This window comes from Rhodnius prolixus, unplaced genomic scaffold (assembly GCF_049639745.1).
Source record: "Rhodnius prolixus isolate KJV_2025 unplaced genomic scaffold, Rpr scaffold_12, whole genome shotgun sequence".
Taxonomy (NCBI): Eukaryota; Metazoa; Arthropoda; class Insecta; order Hemiptera; family Reduviidae; genus Rhodnius; species Rhodnius prolixus.
In genome coordinates, this window is record NW_027411635.1 from 4,392,204 (window position 1) to 4,407,765 (window position 15,562).

Below are 15,562 nucleotides of genomic sequence, written 5' to 3' on the forward strand. Positions count from 1 at the left end.
AGATTCAAACGGCTGAAACCGACCAGCTGAAGGCTATTCCAGTGTCGGAGTTCGAGTACTGCTATGAGGAGTGGAAGAAACGTCTCCAGCGCTGTGTGGCTTCAGAAGGAAGTTATTTTGAAGGTGACAATATAGAATTGTAATTCTTTTTGAATAAAAAAAATTAAAAAAATCAGTCTCATTACTTAATTAATTTACAGACCTCGTAGATGTAATAATACAAATAAAAAAGATCAATAATTAATTGTATGAATTAAAATTAATCAATAAAGAAAGCCGTTTCACTGCTTCACACAATTTGTAAAGTAGAACTGGCGAAGCTGCTTTAATTGTTCAAAGTTGAATTGGTCTCATTTATTACGAGTTAAAATATATATACGCTAAAAACTCACTTAAAAACAATGTTAAAGTAATTTAGGTGTTAATGTTGTAGCAGTAGACTAGTTTGTACGGTTATCTAGACAGCTGAGCGTAGGTTGAAGCCTTGAGTACATATCCTTGTACAGTCTCTTACATCCAGCCTCCGGCCCAAAAATCATTTATCAAGAACTCGACCCGTTATCACCACTCAAGAACATACTCGTAAAGAGTTTGACACCTAACTGCTGGCACATCAAACTCCCCAACCTCTTCGTGCGCCCCTCTACTCTTTGAAACATTTCTACTGAAAATAATTTGATCCCTACTACTCCAGGCTATTTCATGGGTTTTACTATAACGCAGCTTAGCCAATCATGTTTTGTGGCAACCATTCTAGGAACAAGTTAAATTGGTATTTAGACATTGATTTGAAACTTTCATTTGGAATATTTGTGTCATTTTAGAGATATTTTTTTTTAATGAGAGTTGTCTTAAAATACCATTTTTTACTTTCCTCTTTAATCACAATTAGTAATGCCTATTATTTCAGGCGTGCTTTAATGCCTGAACATCACAACTACCAAATTAAGTGTCGTGGACGGAAGGTGACTAGAAATCATACTTTACTATGAAGTTTTTCATATTAACACATTAAATAAAATTTAAGGCCTAGAGACCGGGGAATCGAACCCACCACCACAAAATACATCACAGTTTTGTGGGGCCTTGCCTTTAACCGCTCGGCTACCGTGGCACCAAGTAGTAACAGGAGATGTTGTAATTGTAAAGTTATTCGATTTCGAGATTTCATCAGAAATTTGGTTTTTTTTGTGTTCAAAATTTTGAATTTAAAGAAAATGTATTGAAAATTTTGTAATTCATTTGTAGCGATTTTTACAAAACCAAAAATTTTGTTTTTAACATTCTGTACGCACTAAGTTCTAGATCTGCCACGTTTATTTGATTTACTTTTGGCGAAAAATCATTTTAAAGAGGATTTACTAAAATAGAATGATATAAGAGCTTCATCATTACTGCGAATTCGGGAATTTAAGGAGTTTTCCGACGATTTCAACCTCCCCTAAAAAGAATTTGAAAAGGTGAATATACTTATAACATTGAAATCAAGGTTGGGCCCACAGTAATCGATAATATTGTTGATTATCTTTTTTTTAGTACCAATTTTTACTGAATGACTAACAAGTTTCGGACTTACGACCATTATCAGAGGTATTCAAGTAACCAGTTTGGGCGAAGTGAATTCCTCTTCACTTATGTTACCGTACCACACATGAGTCATCAGTACGACTGAAATTAAGTTTAATCCCCTACACAAAACTAATTAATCTACCTCTGGTAATGGAAGCAAGTTCGAAACAGGGATAAATTCACATGCGCGCTATGACGGATAAAATCAATGATTATATAGAACAGTAAAGCAAACTATTATTTAGTAATGGTTAGGAAGGGATTAGCTATGCTGTGTACTGGACTTCCACACGGAGATCCCGGGTTCGAATCCTCAGATTTTTCTCTTTCTAGGAGCTTCTTACAGCTCACTGTCCGGTGATGGACAGTGTTGTCTGTAACAAGAGAAAACTGTCCGGAGGCAGGCAGTGAACTGAATAAAGCTCCAGGCGCAAATAACCAGATTTTACCGCGCCTTACATCATAAAATAAAAATTATTAAGTGAAAATTCAAAAGTTTAAAAAATAAAATTAAAAAAAATGTAAGCGAAACATTCAGAATTTATAATAAGAGAAACTTGTGAAAACAAAATTTGGAAACCTGATAGAACTAAAGTTAAGAGGAAATGAAACCAAGAAAATATGTTTTATATTTTAACATATATATATGTGTTTGTGCAATGGTATACAGTGTGTTTCTTCATGTGAAGTGACCTCAACACCAGGGGAATTTATTGATGCATACCCCATTTGCATATTACATGCATAACTCTTAACTGAAATACAAATGAATTGTTAAAATAAAAATATTAATAAAACTCTAACGGACATATAACATTTTTTTACAATAACTCTAAAAGAATTTTTTGAATAAAAAAATCAATCGAAAAGAATATTTCGACTAGACATTTTTACTTATACTCCTACTATTACATAACTCTCACAATTATTAGTTACAGATAAGTAGTACATAAATAGGGAACAGAATGCAATTTTTTGAAACAAAATAGCAACTATCCCCACTCCTACTTGCTATTTACTCACCGACCTTTCATCGAATTCGACAAGGCTGTCAGCCACGCCTGCTATATACCTATAGCAGAGCCAGATTATGTACACTACGTCATGTTTAAGGTAACAACTTAAATGACCAGCAAATTATTGAATTTTGGCTATCATCACCAATATCGAGAGCAGGGCTAGAATATACATATTAGGTCCCACAAATTAGCTAGAATGGCCAGCAGATCAGTGTATTTCGCCTCTTACTACCGATATACGAGGGTCGTTTGAAAAGTCCGTGCAAAGTCAGAGAGATAGCACCACTGGCGCGTATCGAGGTTATGTTTAGTTAGTAGCATCTCTTGGAAGATCACACACCAAGTTTCAGCCAGATCGGTCTTTCTTTGTGTTTGGCATTCGTTTGAATCGAGGAAGTCGAGTGATTTTCAAAAAATGGACGAAAAAGAATTTCGTGTGTTGATTAAACACTACTTTATGAAAGGCAAAACGCCTCAGGAGACTAAAGAGAAGCTTGATAAACATTATGGTGACTCTGCACCTTCGATTAGAACAGTTTATAAGTGGTTTCAAAATTTTCGGAGTGGCCATATGGGCACAAGTGACGCTGAACGTTCTGGACGCCCTGTTGAGGTTACTACTCCAGAAATCATTGATAAAATCCATGATATGGTGATGGATGACAGAAGAGTGAAGGTGCGTGAGATTGCTAGTGCTGTGGGCATCTCGAATGAACGGGTACATAATATTTTGCATCAACATTTGGACATGACAAAGCTATCCGCAAGATGGGTGCCGCGATTGCTCACGCTTGACCAAAAACGAAATCGTGTGAAGTGTTGCAAGGACGGTCTGCAGCTGTTCCAGAAGAATCCGCAGGACTTTAAGCGTCGTTTCGTCACTGTGGATGAAACATGGATACATCACTACACTCCTGAGACCAAAGAACAATCTAAACAATGGGTTACCAAGGGGGAATCTGCGCCAAAAAAGGCGAAGACCGTTCCTTCGGCCGGAAAGATTATGGCGACTGTCTTTTGGGATTCGCAAGGAATAATCCTCATCGACTATCTGGAAAAGGGTAAAACTATTACAGGTGCATATTATTCATCGTTATTGGACCGTTTGAAAACCGAGCTGCAAGAAAAACGCCCACGATTGGCCCACAAAAAAGTCCTTTTCCATCACGACAACGCACCAGCTCACACCTAAGCAGTTGTGGTCGCAAAATTAATGGAAATAGGGTTCCAACTCGTTTCACATCCCCCCTATTCTCCAGACTTGGCTCCCTCGGACTACTATTTGTTCCCCAATATGAAGAAATGGCTGGCGGGAAAAAGATTTTATTCAAATAAAAAAGGTTTACCCCAAAAAATTAAGTAGTTTTTATTTTTGCACGGACTTTTCAAACGACCCTCGTAGATAGCAGAACTAGAATATACATATTAGGTCGATCGAATTCAGAAACAGAACTTCACAAACAAAGGAAAAATTGGAAATACTAGCTAGAATGGCCAGCAGATCAGTGTATTTTGGCTCTTACTACCGTACAGATAGCAGGGCTAGAATATACATATTAGGTCGATCGAATTCGGAAACACAACTTCACAAACAAAGGAAAAATGGGAAATACTAGCTAGAATGGCCAGCAGATCAGTGTATTTTGGCTCTTACTACCGATACAGATAGCAGGGCTAGAATACGTATACATATTAGGTCGATCGAATTCGGAAACAGAACTTCACAAACAAAGGAAAAATGGGAAATACTAGCTAGAATGGCCAGCAGATCAGTGTATTTTGGCCCTTACTACCGATACAGATAGCAGAACTAGAATATACATATTAGGTCGATCGAATTCGGAAACAGAACTTCACAAAGAAAGGAAAAATGGGAAATACTAGCTAGAATGGCCAGCAGATCAGTGTATTTTGGCTCTTACTACCGATACAGATATCAGAGCTAGAATACACATATTAGGTCGATCGAATTCGGAAAGAGAACTTCACAAACAAAGGAAAAATTGGAAATACTAGCTAGAATGGTCAGCAGATCAGTGTATTTTGGCTCTTACTACCGATACAGATAGCAGGGCTAGAATACACATATTAGGTCGATCGAATTCGGAAAGAGAACTTCACAAACAAAGGAAAAATTGGAAATACTAGCTAGAATAGCCAGCAGATCAGTGAATTTTGGCTCTTACTACCGATACAGATAGCAGAGCTAGAATATACATATTAGGTCGATCGAATTCGGAAACAGAACTTCTCAAACAAAGGAAAAATTGGAAATACTAGCTAGAATGGCCAGCAGAACAGTGTATTTTGGCTCTTACTACCGATACAGATAGCAGAGCTAGAATATACATATTAGGTCGATCGAATTCGGAAACAGAACTTCTCAAACAAAGGAAAAATTGGAAAAACTAGCTAGAATGGCCAGCAGAACAGTGTATTTTGGCTCTTACTACCGATACAGATAGCAGAGCTAGAATATATATATTAGGTCGATCGAATTCGGAAACAGAACTTCACAAACAAAGGAAAAATGGGAAATACTAGCTAGAATGGCCAGCAGATCAGTGTATTTTGGCCCTTACTACCGATACAGATAGCAGAACTAGAATATACATATTAGGTCGATCGAATTCGGAAACAGAACTTCACAAACAAAGGAAAAATGGGAAATACTAGCTAGAATGGCCAGCAGATCAGTGTATTTTGGCCCTTACTACCGATACAGATAGCAGAACTAGAATATACATATTAGGTCGATCGAATTCGGAAACAGAACTTCACAAAGAAAGGAAAAATGGGAAATACTAGCTAGAATGGCCAGCAGATCAGTGTATTTTGGCTCTTACTACCGATACAGATATCAGAGCTAGAATACACATATTAGGTCGATCGAATTCGGAAAGAGAACTTCACAAACAAAGGAAAAATTGGAAATACTAGCTAGAATGGTCAGCAGATCAGTGTATTTTGGCTCTTACTACCGATACAGATAGCAGGGCTAGAATACACATATTAGGTCGATCGAATTCGGAAAGAGAACTTCACAAACAAAGGAAAAATTGGAAATACTAGCTAGAATAGCCAGCAGATCAGTGAATTTTGGCTCTTACTACCGATACAGATAGCAGAGCTAGAATATACATATTAGGTCGATCGAATTCGGAAACAGAACTTCTCAAACAAAGGAAAAATTGGAAATACTAGCTAGAATGGCCAGCAGAACAGTGTATTTTGGCTCTTACTACCGATACAGATAGCAGAGCTAGAATATACATATTAGGTCGATCGAATTCGGAAACAGAACTTCTCAAACAAAGGAAAAATTGGAAAAACTAGCTAGAATGGCCAGCAGAACAGTGTATTTTGGCTCTTACTACCGATACAGATAGCAGAGCTAGAATATATATATTAGGTCGATCGAATTCGGAAACAGAACTTCACAAACAAAGGAAAAATGGGAAATACTAGCTAGAATGGCCAGCAGATCAGTGTATTTTGGCCCTTACTACCGATACAGATAGCAGAACTAGAATATACATATTAGGTCGATCGAATTCGGAAACAGAACTTCACAAACAAAGGAAAAATGGGAAATACTAGCTAGAATGGCCAGCAGATCAGTGTATTTTGGCCCTTACTACCGATACAGATAGCAGAACTAGAATATACATATTAGGTCGATCGAATTCGGAAACAGAACTTCACAAAGAAAGGAAAAATGGGAAATACTAGCTAGAATGGCCAGCAGATCAGTGTATTTTGGCTCTTACTACCGATACAGATATCAGAGCTAGAATACACATATTAGGTCGATCGAATTCGGAAAGAGAACTTCACAAACAAAGGAAAAATTGGAAATACTAGCTAGAATGGCCAGCAGATCAGTGTATTTTGGCTCTTACTACCGATACAGATAGCAGGGCTAGAATACGTATACATATTAGGTCGATCGAATTCGGAAACAGAACTTCACAAACAAAGGAAAAATGGGAAATACTAGCTAGAATGGCCAGCAGATCAGTGTATTTTGGCCCTTACTACCGATACAGATAGCAGAACTAGAATATACATATTAGGTCGATCGAATTCGGAAACAGAACTTCACAAAGAAAGGAAAAATGGGAAATACTAGCTAGAATGGCCAGCAGACCAGTGTATTTTGGCTCTTACTACCGATACAGATATCAGTGCTAGAATACACATATTAGGTCGATCGAATTCGGAAAGAGAACTTCACAAACAAAGGAAAAATTGGAAATACTAGCTAGAATGGCCAGCAGATCAGTGTATTTTGGCTCTTACTACCGATACAGATAGCAGAGCTAGAATACACATATTAGGTCGATCGAATTCGGAAAGAGAACTTCACAAACAAAGGAAAAATTGGAAATACTAGCTAGAATGGCCAGCAGATCAGTGTATTTTGGCTCTTACTACCGATACAGATATCAGAGCTAGAATACACATATTAGGTCGATCGAATTCGGAAAGAGAACTTCACAAACAAAGGAAAAATTGGAAATACTAGCTAGAATGGCCAGCAGATCAGTGTATTTTGGCCCTTACTACCGATACAGATAGCAGAACTAGAATATACATATTAGGTCGATCGAATTCGGAAACAGAACTTCACAAAGAAAGGAAAAATGGGAAATACTAGCTAGAATGGCCAGCAGATCAGTGTATTTTGGCTCTTACTACCGATACAGATATCAGAGCTAGAATACACATATTAAGTCGATCGAATTCGGAAAGAGAACTTCACAAACAAAGGAAAAATTGGAAATACTAGCTAGAATGGCCAGCAGATCAGTGAATTTTGGCTCTTACTACCGATACAGATAGCAGAGCTAGAATATACATATTAGGTCGATCGAATTCGGAAACAGAACTTCTCAAACAAAGGAAAAATTGGAAATACTAGCTAGAATGGCCAGCAGAACAGTGTATTTTGGCTCTTACTACCGATACAGATAGCAGAGCTAGAATATACATATTAGGTCGATCGAATTCGGAAACAGAACTTCTCAAACAAAGGAAAAATTGGAAAAACTAGCTAGAATGGCCAGCAGAACAGTGTATTTTGGCTCTTACTACCGATACAGATAGCAGAGCTAGAATATATATATTAGGTCGATCGAATTCGCAAACAGAACTTCACAAACAAAGGAAAAATTGGAAATACTAGCTAGAATGGCCAGCAGAACAGTGTATTTTGGCTCTTACTACCGATACAGATAGCAGAGCTAGAATATACATATTAGGTCGATCGAATTCGGAAACAGAACTTCTCAAATAAAGGAAAAATTGGAAATACTAGCTAGAATGGCCAGCAGAACAGTGTATTTTGGCTCTTACTACCGATACAGATAGCAGAGCTAGAATATATATATTAGGTCGATCGAATTCGGAAACAGAACTTCTCAAACAAAGGAAAAAAATGGGAAAGCCTTTCTAGCTGTATTTATGAAGGAGATTTGAGCTTGGAAAAATATGAGTTTCCACACCAGATTGTTTTCTGCGCATGATCCTAAAAGCGTATACCATTTGAAAAAATATTTTTTGACAAAATTTGATAATCTGCACGAATACATTACTTGTTAGTTTTCTTTTATTTTTCCTTTCCAGTGTTGGAAAACAAATAGAAAAGTTGAAATCTAAATAAATCTCCAAAAACTTTGTTTACAATCCTTGTATTAGTACAGTTCTTGCCGACTACATTTTACTTAGGGCAACTTAGTCTCCTTTTTTCCATTTATTAGATTCTTACAAAACTGAAATATTTTTCTTAAGCAATGCGATGAGATTCTGCTTATACCTCAAACTTAGTATATATCTGCTTTTTACATTAGTCGGCTGCTATACATACATTTGAATCTGCTTAACAGTCTGGATGTGAAACCTTATTTCTGCAAAAGTAATGTAATCGTGTCGAATGTATAATATTGGATCTATTCTGAATTTCATTTTTAGAAAGCTCCAAGAGGCTTACCAATAATTCTGGTGTGAGACACCACATGAGAACATGTATAACTCACAAAACCTTTAAGGCAAGAAAAATAATAATGTTTTTTCCCCCTGTAATTCTTTGTTCTTCTTTAAAGGCGCATCTACACCTGAGGTTATTGGCGCCTGGAGCTTTTCTCAGTATACTGCTTACCTCTGGTCAGTGTTCTCTCGTTACAGACAACACTGTCCATCACCAGGACAGTGAGCTGTAAGAAGCTCCTAGAAAGAGAAAATCTAACAGCCGTCTTTTTTTTTTTTTTTTGAGATCTTAGGCAAACTCTAACCACATCTCCTGCTGAAAAACATTTCCTTTTAACTAGTCCATTCTGTTAAGGTCCTTTTTGCTGTTAGACGTGCGAGTCACTTGCCTCTGTCCATATTTTCCTCGCTGGCTTTTCCTGTGGACCTGCCGATCACTACTCAAGCTACTCTGTCTTTTGACATTCTTCATCCCGCTGTTACACAAGTCTTTCTGGGTCTAGCTCTTGGGAATCAACTCCCAACGGTTTATGTGCTACCATTCTGAATACTTGATCAAACTATTTCAGTTGTTTCATTCCTTTATTTTTTATGAACGCAGTGTTACGGATGTGTTAATGATTTAAGGCGCGTCAACATCTAAGGTTATTGGCGCCCGGAGCTTTTTTCAGTGCACTGCCGACCTCCGGACAGTGTTCTCTCGTTAAGACAACACTGTCCATCAACGGACAGTGAGCTGTAAGAAGCTCCTAGGAAGAGAAAATCTAAGGGTCAGCAGCTGGATTCGAACCCGGGACCTCCGCGTGGGAGTCCAGTATGCTAACCTCACAGCTAATCCCTTCCCTGTCTCTCAACAGTTAGTTGTTGAACATGTTAGACTTATCAGGCCAATGTAGTAGGATTGGCACGTAGAAAGTTTTGAAGATGGGTAGCTTTATAATTTCATGGGCAGCTATTGGACTGTCCGGAAAATAATGCAGGATTATAGTTTTAAAAGAAAAAAAGAAAAATTAAAAAATTAAAAATTTATAACTGTTTTTATTAATCAAAATAGTCTCCATTACTTTCTATACATTTCTGCCAACGTGTGGGTAACTTCTCCATACCCTCTGTATAGAATGTGGAATCCTTAGAATTTATAAATTTTAGCAAACGCATTTTCTAATGTTCTTTGGTCAAAAAAATTTTTATTTTGTAAATAGCGGTCCAGGTGTCTAGAAAAAAAATGGTAATCAGTAGGCGAGAGGTCCGGTGAGTAGAGCGGGTGTGGCAGAGTCCCATAGCCAAAGCTCCAACAATTCACGGGAAGTCAAACGTGAGATATGTGGCCGAGCGTTGTCATGTAAACAGAATGGGCCCCTTTCGATTGACTAAAGCTGGCTTCTCATTATTGCCAATTTTTTGATGCATTACGTCAATTTGGTTACAATTAGGAAGGATTAAATAAGTAACCGAAATTCCAAATTTGAAGACAACCAAAAAACTGAAAACTTTTAGCAACAATTTTTCTTTCCGAAAATAGATAAAAAATGAAGACTAGCCAAGTTGGTAGACTTTCTAAAGTAACCTTTTCAAATAGCAAAAGAATTTTTTGTACAACTACTACTGAAAGAAGTATAACGGAGAAGCTGTGTGTAAAGAAGCACCAACTTAGATAGGATATTCTTTGACAGAACGCTATTTCTTTACCAGTTTATGGTGGTAGCCGGAAAACATGTCCACTGTGTGTAACACTTGTACACACAGCCATGGCAATTCGATTCTCTTCTCTTTATTTCTTGGACACTTTAGTTCTATACCAACAGCCACTAACATCAAAAGATTGTAGATCCTAAATGAATTCTCTCTTATATAATACACTTTACTTAGTAATGGGTTGTCTAAAAATAGTTATTAGGGGTAAAATAATATTAGTGACTTCATGCGCAATTTTGAATGATCTCTGATAATTCGTAGTTGCGCAGTAGCTTCTTTTTAGGCTCTTTGGCCGCGCCGATAAGTATCCAACAATTTTCGAACGTGCTTCCTCTGGATCTACTCCAGAAAAAAACAAATATTTTTTAATCTGTAATTAAAAGTTGTACGAGGTGTGGCTATTAAATAACGAGACCGATGCTGCTACAGAAGAACTATGCATGCGCCAAATCCTAACGACCGCGACAGCTGTGCAGCGTAAAGCCTTCTCTTTCGATTGCAGCGTCTCACACGTGTTTGTAGAGAAATCTGTCTGACTGGAACCGTCGTCGTTTGTGTAAGAGGTGTTAGTTTCGTTTTGCCGAAAACATGATACTACACATTGTAGTCGAGCAACGAATTGTCGTGAAATTTCACATGAAACTTGGTAAAACCGTTATTGAAATTATCTTTTTATTTAAAGAAGTTTATGGCAATGAATGTTAATTACGTGCGCGAGTTTTTGAGTGGTGCAAGAGTTTCCAAGATGGCCGAGAAGAAGTCGGAGATGATGACCACCCGGGTCGCCCTACCACGTCCAAAACGGATGAAAATATCGATTATAATTAATCAACATAAACTACCGTAAGGTGCTTGCTCAACTCCGTGAAAGAGTAAGGTAAAAAACGACCCGATTTGTTGGAAGAACAAGTCACGGGGTTCTCCATCAAGACAACGCGCCAGCTCACACTGCATTGTCTGTCAAGAAGACGTTTCTAGCCAAGTACAACATCCCAGTTTTAGGCCATCCGCCTTATTCGCCTGAGACCTGGCTCCCGTATGACTTTTATCTGTTCCCCAAAGTCAAATCTGCATTAAAAGGAACACGATTTCAGTTCGTTGAAGCTGTGAAAGAAAAAGCGGCACGCGTCATGCAGGAGCTCACAGAAAAAGACTTCCAGTACTGTTTCGAACAATGGTGAATTCGCATGGAGCGTTGTAGGGATAGGGGAGGGGTGTATATTGAAGGTGATAATGACTAAATATGTATAAATTTAAAATAAAATGTTTTACTGCAATAGTCTCGTTATTTAATAGGCACACCTCGTATAAGGCACACTGTTAGACACATCGATCCTGTATGTAATACAATTGAAATTTTTAGGTTTTAGTGCCTTATTCGTTGAAAATAGCCGCCTAATGCATTATTTATCCGATTAAAACAAACGAGAAGCTAAACAAATGCTGTTAGAAGAAGCTGTTCAAACTTACCGTTAGTAAAGAAAGCTTTAAGAAAAGTAACTGTGAAGTGCATCAAGAATACTTTCTACGAATAATTAGCATAAGTTTGATTAAAACATTGAATTGTAAGATGGCTGGGATCTTATTTTAAAAAGTGGTAGGCCTTTCAGCAGAAAAACTACTTGGGTAGAATTTTTTAAGCAGTCCTCTTGTGTATACAGATAAGAGAAGCCTGTTATTATGCAAATGTACGCAATGAAGCTATTTCCGCCATCTTGGATTAACCAATATTGGTCTTCCATAAGAAGAAATTCTTTTATAAAAAAAAAAGTAAAAAAAAAATTTGAGTCTAAAAGTAAAATATCTCTAGCTCGCATTACTGATTTTATAGAAAGTATCACAGTACTTTGCCCGCTTGGATTAACCTAAGTCAAGCTCAGCACAAATCTTAACTAAGGAAAGTATTGGTAAACTTACATAAGCGAAATCCGAAAAATATTCTCAATCTTTGTGATTATGTGAAGCATTTTTTTTTTTTTTTGAAAAATGTTAACTGTTCACAATTTTTTGCATGATTCTGGAGCAAAAAATTACCGATAAAAATGTTACGCTCGTTTTATACAGGGTGTATACGGAGGAGTGGACGAAACTTCGGGAGGTGATTCTGGGCATCATTTGCCACAAAAAATTCTATATAAACTATTGCTCGATTCGGCTCCGTTTTGTAGATATTTTTAATTTTATGTTTTTTTCAAGGTGTTACTACTTTTTAGCAAACAGTTGTCCATACGAGGGTCGTTTGAAAAGTCCGTGCAAAAATAAAAACTACTTAATTTTTCTGGGGTAAACCTTTTTTATTCTTCAACATAGTCTCCTTTTAGGCTTATACACTTCGTCCAACGCTGCTCTAGTTTGTTGATCCCTTCACAATAATAGGATTTGTCCAAGTCTGAAAAATAGCCATTCGTTTCTGCAATCACCTCCTCGTTTGAATAAAATATTTTTCCCGCCAGCCATTTCTTCATATTGGGGAACAAATAGTAGTCCGAGGGAGCCAAGTCTGGAGAATAGGGGGGATGTGAAACGAGTTGGAACCCTATTTCCATTAATTTTGCGACCACAACTGCTGAGGTGTGAGCTGGTGCGTTGTCGTGATGGAAAAGGACTTTTTTGTGGGCCAATCGTGGGCGTTTTTCTTGCAGCTCGGTTTTCAAACGGTCCAATAACGATGAATAATATGCATCTGTAATAGTTTTACCTTTTTCCAGATAGTCGATGAGGTTTATTCCTTGCGAATCCCAAAAGACAGTCGCCATAATCTTTCCGGCCGAAGGAACGGTCTTCGCCCTTTTTTGGCGCAGATTCCCCCTTGGTAACCCATTGTTTAGATTGTTCTTTGGTCTCAGGAGTGTAGTGATGTATCCATGTTTCATCCACAGTGACGAAACGACGCCTAAAGTCCTGCGGATTCTTCTGGAACAGCTGCAAACCGTCCTTGCAACACTTCACACGATTTCGTTTTTGGTCAAGCGTGAGCAATCGCGGCACCCATCTTGCGGATAGCTTTGTCATGTCCAAATGTTGATGCAAAATATTATGTACCCGTTCATTCGAGATGCCCACAGCACTAGCAATCTCACGCACCTTCACTCTTCTGTCATCCATCACCATATCATGGATGTTATCAATGATTTCTGGAGTAGTAACCTCAACAGGGCGTCCAGAACGTTCAGCGTCACTTGTGCCCATATGGCCGCTCCGAAAATTTTGAAACCACTTATAAACTGTTCTAATCGAAGGTGCAGAGTCACCATAATGTTTATCAAGCTTCTCTTTAGTCTCCTGAGGCGTTTTGCCTTTCATAAAGTAGTGTTTAATCAACACACGAAATTCTTTTTCGTCCATTTTTTGAAAATCACTCGACTTCCTCGATTCAAACGAATGCCAAACACAAAGAAATAGACCGATCTGGCTGAAACTTGGTGTGTGTTCTTCCAAGAGATGCTACTAACTAAACATAACCTCGATACGCGCCAGTGGTGCTATCTCTCTGACTTTGCACGGACTTTTCAAACGACCCTCGTATTTCTCAAACTACTAAAGCTAAAGCGATTTCAATAAGCGTTATGTTTTAAGTAATATGTTATTTAAATAAGTTATACAAACAATTGTAGTCAACTTCTGCGTTTTATTGCTACTTTATTTTTTACTTCCGTTTTATTAAATAATAATTGTTCTAAACTAAAATGGTTACTTTTCTTTTTGTTCCTTCTCCAAAAATTGACATTTGAGTAAAATTAGTAATGAAAAGTCGGTTTCCCAGTTTTCTGCATTTACACCCCTCTGTTCGGGGTTGGGTTTCATTAAAAACCAAAAAAATCCATATGGTTTTGAAGCTCAATAAATGCGCAACTTCTTCTGTGATTGGGTGACTCCTTGATTCATTAATCATTGAAAAAATACAGTTGGAAATTTTAACAGAAATCATGGAGAACGACTTTTTTGGACATTAAAGTAAAGATTTCATTGTTTATAAGAAACGTTTTGAAGCTCTGGGTTAAGCATATTTATAGGAAATTCAATGCTCTTTCGTTTGAAATAAGCAGATTTGTTGTAGGATAAAGGATAGAAAAGTTACGGCCGTTTTTATAGTGGAAAACGCGAATATTGACGGAAAAGTTAAAAATACAAATATCTTGGACACTATTGAGAATCGGGCCAAAGTGAATAGAATATTTTTTTTGGCATTTGAGCTGCTGAATCACCTCCCGAAGTTTCGATCTCTCCTCTTAGTACACCCTGTATAGTGCATGACTTGTCTATTTATATTTGCCTATTTGAAAACAAGATTTACAATCGGCGGGTGTTGGTCTACTTGTTAGGAAGCGTGGTAAGGAGAGATATTTAATTCATAGAATAGAGAAAGTTGTCAGCACTGAAAAAAGCTCCGGGTGCCAATGACTTTCAAACGTTGACGTGCCTTAAAGTAAAAACAAAGTAAAAAAATAAGCAACTGTACTCGGCCAAAAAAAAAGGTTGCCTGTACGTTGTACGATAATAATTGTGAGCACGCAGTACTCTGTAATTGGAAAACCAGCATTTGTAAACTATCCAAACCATGGTGCGACCTGTACTGGTAGTGATAACTATTATAGATAAAGATTATTACAAAGATGCTGTAGTAGCATACAGGGTATTTGTATGTGCATTGTCTAACCACATCTCGGGTTTTTCTGTTTTTATCTTAAATGTTTTTAAAGAAGATAGGAATTAAATAATTTTATTTTCAAAGATCTTTGATCTGTACCATTCTTTGGGTTTTGTTGAGTATTTTTAAACGCCCATTCCTTTGTATTCCAATTGGTAGTTCTGCTGATTCGTAAGGTCTCCAAAGATATTCTGTGCACTGCTCACCAGGATATGATGTTTAAAACAAAGCAGGGTGCCACGGTAGCCGACCGGTTAGAGGCGAGACCTGTAAAGCTAATATGCATTGTGGTACTGGGTTCGATTCCCGGTCTTAGGCCTTGGATTTTATTTAATGGTTAATAAAAGAAATTTACAGTAAAGTATGTTTGCTAGTCGCCTCCATCCATGTCACCTAATTGGGTAGTTCAGCCTGCCTGGAAAAATAGGCATTACTTTACTTATTATTTTTAATGTCGAAGGAAGTTTACATGAAGCACATTTATATTGCTTCATTGTAAATTTGTGTACTTTTCCACCATATTTTGCTAACGTTTCCGTGAAATTATACTACATTATTTAAATTTGGTATGCCAAGGATACTCGTTTAGTGGCAACAGGAGATATTTAAAGTAGCAAGATGGTCGAAGGGTTATGTAGACATG

The 15,562-nt window shown here is 37.5% G+C and overlaps 1 protein-coding gene across 5 annotated transcripts in view; it reads right to left on the reverse strand.

The window, feature by feature from the left end:
• LOC141461765 (TWiK family of potassium channels protein 7-like) overlaps nucleotides 1-15,562 on the reverse strand; it is a 224,632-nt gene that overhangs the window by 98,979 nt on the left and 110,091 nt on the right. For 3 of the 5 annotated variants that reach the window (XR_012463024.1, XM_074143077.1, XM_074143074.1), the window contains exon 1: nucleotides 393-604. The exons of the other annotated variants lie outside the window; for them this stretch is intronic. The gene's annotated coding sequence lies outside the window, so the exon portion shown is untranslated. Of the gene's footprint in view, nucleotides 1-392; nucleotides 605-15,562 lie in introns of those variants that run through there. 5 annotated transcript variants of the gene reach the window in all.